Below are 9,382 nucleotides of genomic sequence, written 5' to 3'. Positions count from 1 at the left end.
TGGGGATAGGGGAGGGGAGAGGGGGGAGGGGGCAATGTGTGGGAGGAGGGGAGGGAAATGGGAAACGGGGAGCAGTTGGAAATTTTAATTAAAAAAGAATAAAAAAAAATATATAATAAAAAAAAAAAAAAGAGTTAATAAGAAGTCTGAACTAATAGGTCAACCAGTTTATAATTAATGTAGGCCTCTGTGTGTTTCTTTTGGACTGAACAGCTGCAGGACCGGGCATGACAGAAAATTCAGCCAACAGCAGGGGGCTGGAGGCAGCTCACAAAGAAAGGCTTGCCCTCCAGAGGGATGGCAGCACTACCACCTAGTTTTTCTGCCAGGATGCCGCGGTCCTTGACCTTCTCGTAGAAGTTTGCTGGTAATTTGTGCTTGATTTCTGTCAGTTTCTTCTTGATGGCATCCTTGGAGGTGGCATAGATAATTTTTCTCTTAAGGGATGCAGTCTTGGGGGGCCCAGAAGATGAACACTAGGTCCCCCTTCTTGCTCTCCTTGGTCTCATAGGTGGCATCGTAGAGATCATAGTGGCAGTCCTTGTCTGGCAGCATCTTGACAAAGGTGGTGTAGGGATTGTCCACAGTCTGCCCACATCTCCTACCAGGATCTCCTTGCCCCTCCTCTAGGATGATGTTCTTCTTGTCCTCACGCAGGCAGAAGAGCCCTGCCTTCTTGCTCTTCTTCACTTCTTCTGGCATTGAAGACTTGTGCATTTTCACGTCATTGAACACCATTAGAGACAGCCACACCATAGGCCATGTTTCTGGAAGAAGAAGGGAGACAGGGAGAGCTACAGAAGAACTGAGCCGCTGCAGCTGCTATCGGGATCTGACTGTCAGAAAACGTTTTAATAAATGTGAATGTTAGAGGTTTATTTATTCCCATTTATTCCCAGAAAATGTTTAAATGTCATACTGAATATTATGAACTGCAGTTATGATTTCTAATGAGATTAGGCATTTCCACAATATTATCTCTTACCTCAAGAAAACATTTTATACTTTTAATTATTAATGTCTTTTTTATGTTCCTTTATGAATGTTAGCATTTTATACAATTTCAAATATATGTGTATGAGTGTATGTGTGGATATATTATATATTCATAACCCACACACTGTATGTAAGAAAGGAATGCTTCTGATATTTGTGCAACCATTTTATAGCAGTCACTTCACTCAACCCTGATGGAGTTTTCCCAGGGAGCAAGCTTTCCTTCCTGATGAGTGTCATTTAGCTTTGTCCTACCTTGTAATTTTGCATGATTTGCTTCCTTACCTTCTGTCATTGCCTGCATGCTTCGGAACAATGCTTAATCACGGTGAGAACAGAAGTATTCTTGTCAGTTCTTATTTAAAGACAAGGGCTGCAGTGTTTGCCTAGCGAGTGTAATGTTGATTGGTCTGTCCATTACGAAAGCGTTCTTCCACTGACGGTATTCTCTCGGAGCACCACAGACTGAAGTCTATAAAAATGCATGTTGACTTCTGACGGTGCTTCTTATGTGTCCTTTTTTCTTTTGTCCTGTTGATGTGACTGCAGTAATTTCGTCCATTGTTATGCTAGATCCCCAGGGAATAAAACAGAGCTCTTCTGCTATCTGACGCCTTTGAAAGGTGAACTCTCAGTCAGGCGCATGGCACTTACCTAAACCCTGGTAATTCAAGAGGCCAAGGCAGGAAGATTGAGATTTGAGGCTCTCCTCAACTTAGAGTGAGACCTCGAAACAAATAATATGTGGACTGCTTAATTGACTTTCCAAATTTGCTTCTGCACTAAATGGCGAGAGGTGTCTGCCCAAGCACAGCAATCTCCTTCTTCCTAGGTGTGTAATCAAACGGCTACCCTTAAGTAATCCTCACTGCTGGCGTGTCCAGGGATCCTCACTCGCTGGCAGCAGATCTGGTTTGTTCCTTTTGCTGTAGAGAAGTCATTGCTCTAACTATATCCTAGACTGGACAATGAGTTAGATGGTCACATTCTGCTCTGATAAGCTGTTCCCATTATATATGCACACACCTTCTGCACGTGGGTACATTTTCACTAGAATACCTACTACATCAGTGAGCTGGCACACAGTAGGTGCTCAATACATCAGCCAAGATTATTTCTTGCACAAAAAAATGTATGGATTTAAACATTTTTATTTAAGAAGAGCTCTTCTAGCAAGGACCCTCCCTCTTCTCCCCACAGCTTAAGCTCCCGAGGCTTCCTGATGGGCAGCAGAAGGCACACTGCTTATTAGCCAGAGACCAACCAGGGATGGCAGCCACCCTGCGTCTGACTAGAGAAGAAGGGACTCCTTATTGCTTCAAGTCCTTGGGAAGCACAGTTGTGGGCTTAGGGGCTCATTCAAGAAGAAGAAGAAGATGGAGGAAAGGTAAGGGGAGCAGAGGAGAAGGGGAAATAGAGGAAAAGGGGTGGAAAGAGGGGCGAGGAGAAAGTCTAGAAGACAGGACAGGACAGAGGCAGCAAGAAAGAGAGAGAGGGTTGTAGGGAGTTGAGAAGTATGTGGCAGGTGGGTGGGATAGGGCCAGATGGAGAGAAACAAAGGAGAAGGGAAGAAGGCAGTGGCTGCCCCAGAACCAGGCTGCACCCCTCTGGTGGCGCTCACACAGCTATTTTGGAGGTGTTAATTTCTTACCTATTTTGGGAAACTGCAGGCATGCTCACCTCTCTGGAATGTCTCAGGCTTCGCCAGCCTGTGATTGCAGAATAAGGTCACACTCCTTTGAACTGCTCAAATTCACATCAGAAAAAGGTTCTGCTGACCTTGCTGAGAGACAGCTCCCCGAAGAGCCCCGAGGTGCTTTGCTGTGAGGCAGCCCCTCTCACAGTTTTAAACCACAGAACCCCCCCTTCTTCTGCTTTGGATTAATGACCCCAGTGGGCCCCACTTTACAAGACCAAGTTGTCCACACAATACCCCTGTACCAATTTCTCTGATCTCCCCCTTTGCTCTTCAAAACCTTCGCTCCATCCCTCCTGCAGACAGACCTCGGGCCCTAATCCTACAAGGCTTTCTTGAGCCGTTGGAGAAATACTAAGTTGCACAGCTCAGGGGCAGCTCATCTGTAAGATTTTCTCCAGGATCTCCCAGCCTGGCCCCAGCCTAGCCTTCCCCATTCCTTCTATGAGAGAATATCCATAAGCCCGATCTTGGGAGGGTCTTGGGCCGGCATTACATCTGCACTGATTTCCAGAGGGTGATGGAATAAATAAGGGTTGTGTCATGTCTGGAAGACAGTGCCCTACAGCAGGCCCTTTCTCATCCCTTCCTGCCCTTGTAGCCCTCAGAGGGAGCAGTTTTACCTCTTCCCGTGCCCCCCCCCTTCAAGGCCTGTATTTGTCTGAGACTGAGGCTAACAAATGACCACAAAAGAGGTGGCTTCCAACAAAAGAAACTCATTTCCTTATTGGTCTGAGGTTCTCATGGTGGCTTCTTTCCAGAAGCTCTGAGAGAGAAATCATGTCTGGCTTCTCTCCTAGCTTCTGGTGGCTGCTGGCACATCTCTGATCTCCCTCTCCTTCTCTCAGAAGGGCATTCATTAGACATAGGAAGCATGGTGTTTTCAGATTATAATGCAATTACTTTTCTCTCTTTCCTGCCTTCTCAACATATCCACCTGTATACCCCTCTTCACCCTTTAAATTCACAGCCTCCTTTTTAAACTAATTGTTATTGGATGCGTATATATGTGCAAATATACATATAATCCTAAAACTAACCTGGGGATTTTTAAGTCTACATTTCAGCCCATCATAGAGCCGTTATTGCTTCCAGGATGAGCATTTTCTGGGAGCAACGGCCCTTCATTCTGCACACCACCCTGTGCACACAGCCTTGCTCTGAATTCCCAGACACAACTGAACTATTTCCAGCACATCAGCCTAACATCTGTCTTGGTTATATAAGTCTCTCAAAGGTCAACTCACAGCTGTTTGTGGAGTGAACTAAATGGGCATTTGCGCTCTGACCAAGAGGAGGGCAGTGTGTTCCATAAACTTCTGGACACTGAATGCTGATGGGAAGTGTATGTGTGTGTGTGTGTGTGTGTGTATGTGTGTGTGGCATGTGTGTGAGTGACAGAGGTTCTAACATCTAATTCTTATATGTAGCCAAGCTGGAGCTGGAAGTGAAAAATAAAGGTGCTTTCACTATTTCTAACCAGTTACAGGGGAGGGTAAACTGCCCCAGACTGATGTCTGTTAGGGACCAGGTGGGATTAGAAGGTGGAATTAAAGAACACAGCTGCTCAGTAGCCCAGAGTGGCCTCAGTTGTACTCCACCAGCAATGATAATGTTACAGCGAGCACTGAATACTATTCAGAGAGGTTGGGGAGAGTGAGTTCCACAAGTCCATCAGGGAATACCAAGGCCAAGAAAAAACAAATAACTTCTACACTGAAGAACCTCATGGTCGGTGTCTGAAGTCAGGGACTGTAAGTTGAAATGTACACAAGCCGGACAGATGTTGGATCAGAAGGTACTGGGACACACTGGGAGGTGCATCCCTTGTTCATGGGGACAGAGATCATGGTGCAGGGTCTTCTAATTGAACATTAGATGGCTTGAGACCACTGATGGGAGAGGATGAGGGCACAAGACACAGCCACCAGGGGGAACTGAACGACAAACATTTTCTAAAGAGCACATGTAACAAAAGCCAAAAGGAAGGGAACGGGGAGACCCTGTGGGTCCCACACATTTCCCTCCTCCCACTGCAGCTTCCACACTGAAGCGGCAGTGGGCTTTTCGTGCTTGTTGGTACAAAATGCCAACATACTGGGAAACTCATGTGAAGGACCGGTGAAAGCCCCACAACATATGGACACCTTCCCTCCACTTACCAGCCAGCATGTGTGGCAGAGAAACAGCTCCACACTGAGGGCCAAGTTTAGACCCTAGCTCAGGCGGCTCTACTTGGCTACATTCCCTTTGTACCTCCGCCGCTCAGTTAGTTAGTCACTGCAAGGGAGAGTACGATAACCCGCCCCCCAAAATGGCATTTCCAACCAACAAAAATAATTTCGGATAAGATTTTTATTCATTGTGTATTTATCACTGTGTGCATGTGTGTGTGCTCAGGAGCACGTATGTGCGTGTACACGCACATGTGAGGAACTCAGAGGTCAGTTTTTGGTATTGTTCCTCAAGAGCCACCTATCTTAATTTTTGAGGCAGAGTCTCTCAGTGGCACCGGGGATCACAGTTTTTAGGCTAGGTCTCTGCCTGGAGAGCCCAAAGGTACCTTCTTGTCTTGATCTCACCAGCACCGGGATTGTAAGTATATCACCACAGCTGACTTTTTATGTGGGTGCTGTGTATGAAACACAGGACATCACACTTATGCAGTAAGCACAGAGTTAGCTCTGCAGCCCCCAATAACCATGATGTCTTCTGCTATGTTATGTGTTGCCGGGGAATGGCTGGGCAGTTCTCATTTAGAGTTTCTCAGGGACTTCAGCCAGATAGTGGTTGGGACTGGAGTTCCTGGGATGGTCTCTTTACTTGTATGTCTCTGGGCTGGGGAGACTCACAGGGCTGGCATTATTCTCGCCACATGGTCACAAGTGGTCTCTGACAAGGCAGCTCATGGGTCACGGGGTATTCCATGGGAGCAGCAGAAACTGTACCTTTCCAAACCCTATCCTGTAAGCACATGGGAGAGAGGTGGTGGCAATAAACACCACTAGAGACACTTCCACCTCATCCTGTCCTTTGAGGCAGCCAAAGAGGCTCTTGTGGCTTTGGGAGTGCGGTGGGGATCACCACTCTATTCTTGAGAGGGGTGAGTTGCAAAGGATTTGTGGACGTTTTCGAATCACTGCACTATGCAGTGACTTGGGCCAGTAACTCCCATTTATGGGATGGATGATGCACAGTCTCTTCTTCTTGGCATTCTTCCAAGGGCCATCTTGGAAATTCCAGCTCTACGGTCATTACATATCATGCTGAATAGAATGCCTGTATGTCACTTTTCCCCTATGCTTTCTGCTTTTCCTTTGGGAGAGGATGCCAAACGTGGAGATTACAAGATCAAAAACCAAGAACTTTTAATTCCACTCTCCAGTTTGCAAATACTTTTGGAGCTATGCTGGGACGATTCTGGACTGACTCACACTCTCCACACCTTGGTGTGTGTGCATGGGCTGAACCTTATTTTTATTTTTTTTTTCTATTTCACTTTCATGATGTACAATCAAAATGCTTTTGTTTGTACTCAGATAGGTTTGCAACTCTGTGCTCTTCAGTAAAGACCCCATCTTCTGGGCAACTCTGATGTGTCCTCAGCAGCTGGGGAGAGGACAAAACAGGGAGGACAAGAAAGGATCTGGTTCTCTCTAAGTCGGAACATAAGCCCGTGTTCCCTCCCACGCTCTTAGGTGATCTTCTGGAACCTGTCACAGGCCCGGTGCTGTGTGGGAAGCAATATGGCAGTGTATGACCATTGGAGTAAGAGCCCTTTGAGCTCTGTCTTTCCCTAACTGAATATGGGACCAGGCTTTTGGAGTTCTAATAATCCCCACTCTTTGCTGAGAAGTTCTGGTTCTCTTTGACTAAAACTTAGAGAAGATCTGTATCATTATGGTAAAACTCCCCTGGGACTATCATGTCTGGATAATTGCTTCTGGAATTGATGTCCCCTCATCACATAAGGACTTTCGAAGTCACCTAACACCCGATCTTGGAAAGGGCTGTTACTTTCTATTTTAAGATTTTTGCTGGGCTCATGGAGACTGTTGGAACGCCAGGACTTGTTTTCATTTGTGAATTTGGAGACTGATTCTAGTGGGACTTGGCACTTACTTGAATTCTTCCACAGAAACATGGCCTGGAGGATCCAGTCCCAAATCTGAGATCCACAAGACTAAAGTCTTTGTTCCAGCTGTCATTTAGCTGATTGGTGACTTTGAGCAAGCTTGTCTCTTAATACTTTTTAGAAGCTCCAAAGAACAACATGGAGCAGGGCATTCTTGTTGCCTACACACATCACAGCTCTGGAATTTGGTGGCAGTGGGTGGTGCATCTCTGAAGGCTTTGACTTCAATATTCCATTGTCATAGGCTGGCTTCCATCATCTGCTGCCATTTCCTTATAGACAAGAGGGTTTGGGCATGGAGAAGAAGTAAATACTATACTCTTGGCGAAAGAGGTTTCTTACTACATTCAGAACACTAAAACAAAACATCACAAACCATGTGGTTTATAAATATTAGAAATGTACTAGTCACGTTTCTAAGAACTGGGGCTTTAATCATCTGGCCTTCTTTCTCATAGATGGTGCACTTTGCTGTGTCGTCTCCAGGCAGAAGGAACAAACTACCTCTCTGGAACCTCTTACGTACATACAAACCCAACCATGACCTAACTCCTCCCTACTCCCATTTTATCTTTACACAACTACCTTGAGAGTTAGAATTGCAATATGTGATTCTGGAGTGGTCCTATATATTTAGACCTCACAGTTGTTTAACACAGCAGATTTTTCTTAAGCTAGAATGTTCTAGAAACAGTCCTTACACAAGGACTTGACTATTGTTGGATTTCTGACTGGTGAAGCAAGGCAGGAAAGAGACAGAGGGCAATTTCAAAAACTTGAATCTTGATTATTAGTTTGAAAAGATTGAGAGAAACTTTAAGAAACAGGTAAAGTCTCATTCTGGGTGAGTGCAAGCGAAGGTTTTTTCCACTAAGGAAGATCTGCCTGATCCTGAGTGCCCATGACGCTGGATGGAGCAGACAGCAGAAGTTATGCTTGCACACACAAGCACAGCCCTGTGTGATCAGATGCAGGTTGGGCCGATGCCATCGCTCCTGGATATCAGATTTCACCTCCTGTAGTAGTCTGAGCATAGATACAGGCAGGCTCCATCCCTGTCTTTTTCCCCTGTCTTGCTTCTTCAGAGACCCTGACTGATAAACTGGTGTTGACTGTGCAAACAGGTTTCCACTGTGGCAACAGGAGCTCACTTTTACAGGACATATCTGGGAAAACTTATGTCAGAGTTGTTTTCGAGACAGGGTTTCTCTGTAGTTTTGGAGCCTGTCCTGGAACTAGCTCTTGTAGACCAGGCTGGTCTCGAACTCACAGAGATTCACCTGTCTCTGCCTCCCAAGTGCTGGGATTAAAGGCATGTGCCACCACCACCCGGCTTTATGTCAGAGTTTTATTTCTCTCTCTCTCTTTTTTTTTTTTTTGAGAAAGTAGTAAAGATTTTTATGCCAATGTAAGATAACACAAATCAATTAATTTTTGTAACCATCTTAGAGTCCACAATTTCTCTGTGAGAAAGTTAGCTCATTACAGAAACAGAGTGCTATCTAAAATGATCTAACAAGTGTACATGACAGTGTACAAGACCAACAGACTTGTGGACAATGGGAAGAAAGATAAGGGCATGTTCTCACTTCCTTTCCTCGGTAAGATGCGTTACTGAACATATGAGACTAACTTGGTGGAAAATGGTCTCAAAGTTATCAGAATGAGTTGACTCCAAGTTCAGATGAACCTGAAGACTATAATCCGATTGTTCCTATTGTCTTCTTTACTCTAACAAAAGCTTTAGCTGGGTGTGGCGGTGAACACCTTTAAACCCAGCACAGGTAGATCTTCTCTTTGAGTCTACTGAGCAAGTCCCAGCCTAGCCAAGGCTACATAGTGAGACCCTGTCTCATGAAACAAAGCACACACAACTACAAAAAGCTAAAGATCCAGGAATGAGGGGTGAAACTAACTGGCAGAGGACTTGCCTAGCAAGTATCTTGGAGTTTTATATGCCTGAAAATATATTCCACATCCCCAGGAGGGTCGGTTCTCTAGTGCATTCAGTCTCCTCTGCACGAGCTGGGGAAAGGCCTTCAGGTGGAGCATTGCAGCTGTTTGCAGTGGATATGCAGAAGAACGGTCACACCAAGAGGATGTGGGTGAAGGCTTTGACAGTGTCTGCTGCTGCTGCTGCTGCTGCTGCTGCTGCTACACAGAACTTTGTTCTGATTTTCTTGGTTATTTATTGTGTTAGACTGCACAGGAAATACATCTTGTAACAGAATTTGTATATATAAGTAAGTTTGGGAGTCTTTTTACAGTCTATATTGTCAAAAAGAGATTGGATTTAGTTAAAAGGGACTGTCTCATCCAACAAGTTGCTGGAGACAAAGTAACAATGTCTGACTGTGTTAGAGTCATAAGACATTGGTTGGACTGGAGAGCATGAAAATGTGTGGATCAGAAGAAGAACATGCTTAGAGCCTAAAACCTGTGCCTCAGTGTGACAGACACCTGAGATAGTTAATGTTAGGGTTTTTGTTTGTTTCTTTTGTTTTTGAAAGGAGCAGGGAGAGATAGGTAGAGATAAAAAGAAATAGAGAGATAAA

At 45.1% G+C, this 9,382-nt stretch overlaps 1 pseudogene; it reads right to left on the bottom strand.

Annotated features, from left to right (window-relative positions):
- Nucleotides 1–239: 239 nt before the first annotated feature.
- LOC130873554 (cofilin-1-like) lies at nt 240–763 on the bottom strand (annotated as a pseudogene).
- Nucleotides 764–9,382: the final 8,619 nt, after the last annotated feature.

This window comes from Chionomys nivalis, chromosome 4 (assembly GCF_950005125.1).
Source record: "Chionomys nivalis chromosome 4, mChiNiv1.1, whole genome shotgun sequence".
NCBI lineage: Eukaryota > Metazoa > Chordata > Mammalia > Rodentia > Cricetidae > Chionomys > Chionomys nivalis.
Note: the sequence above shows the minus strand (reverse complement) of the source record. Positions and strands in the feature narration are given on the sequence as shown.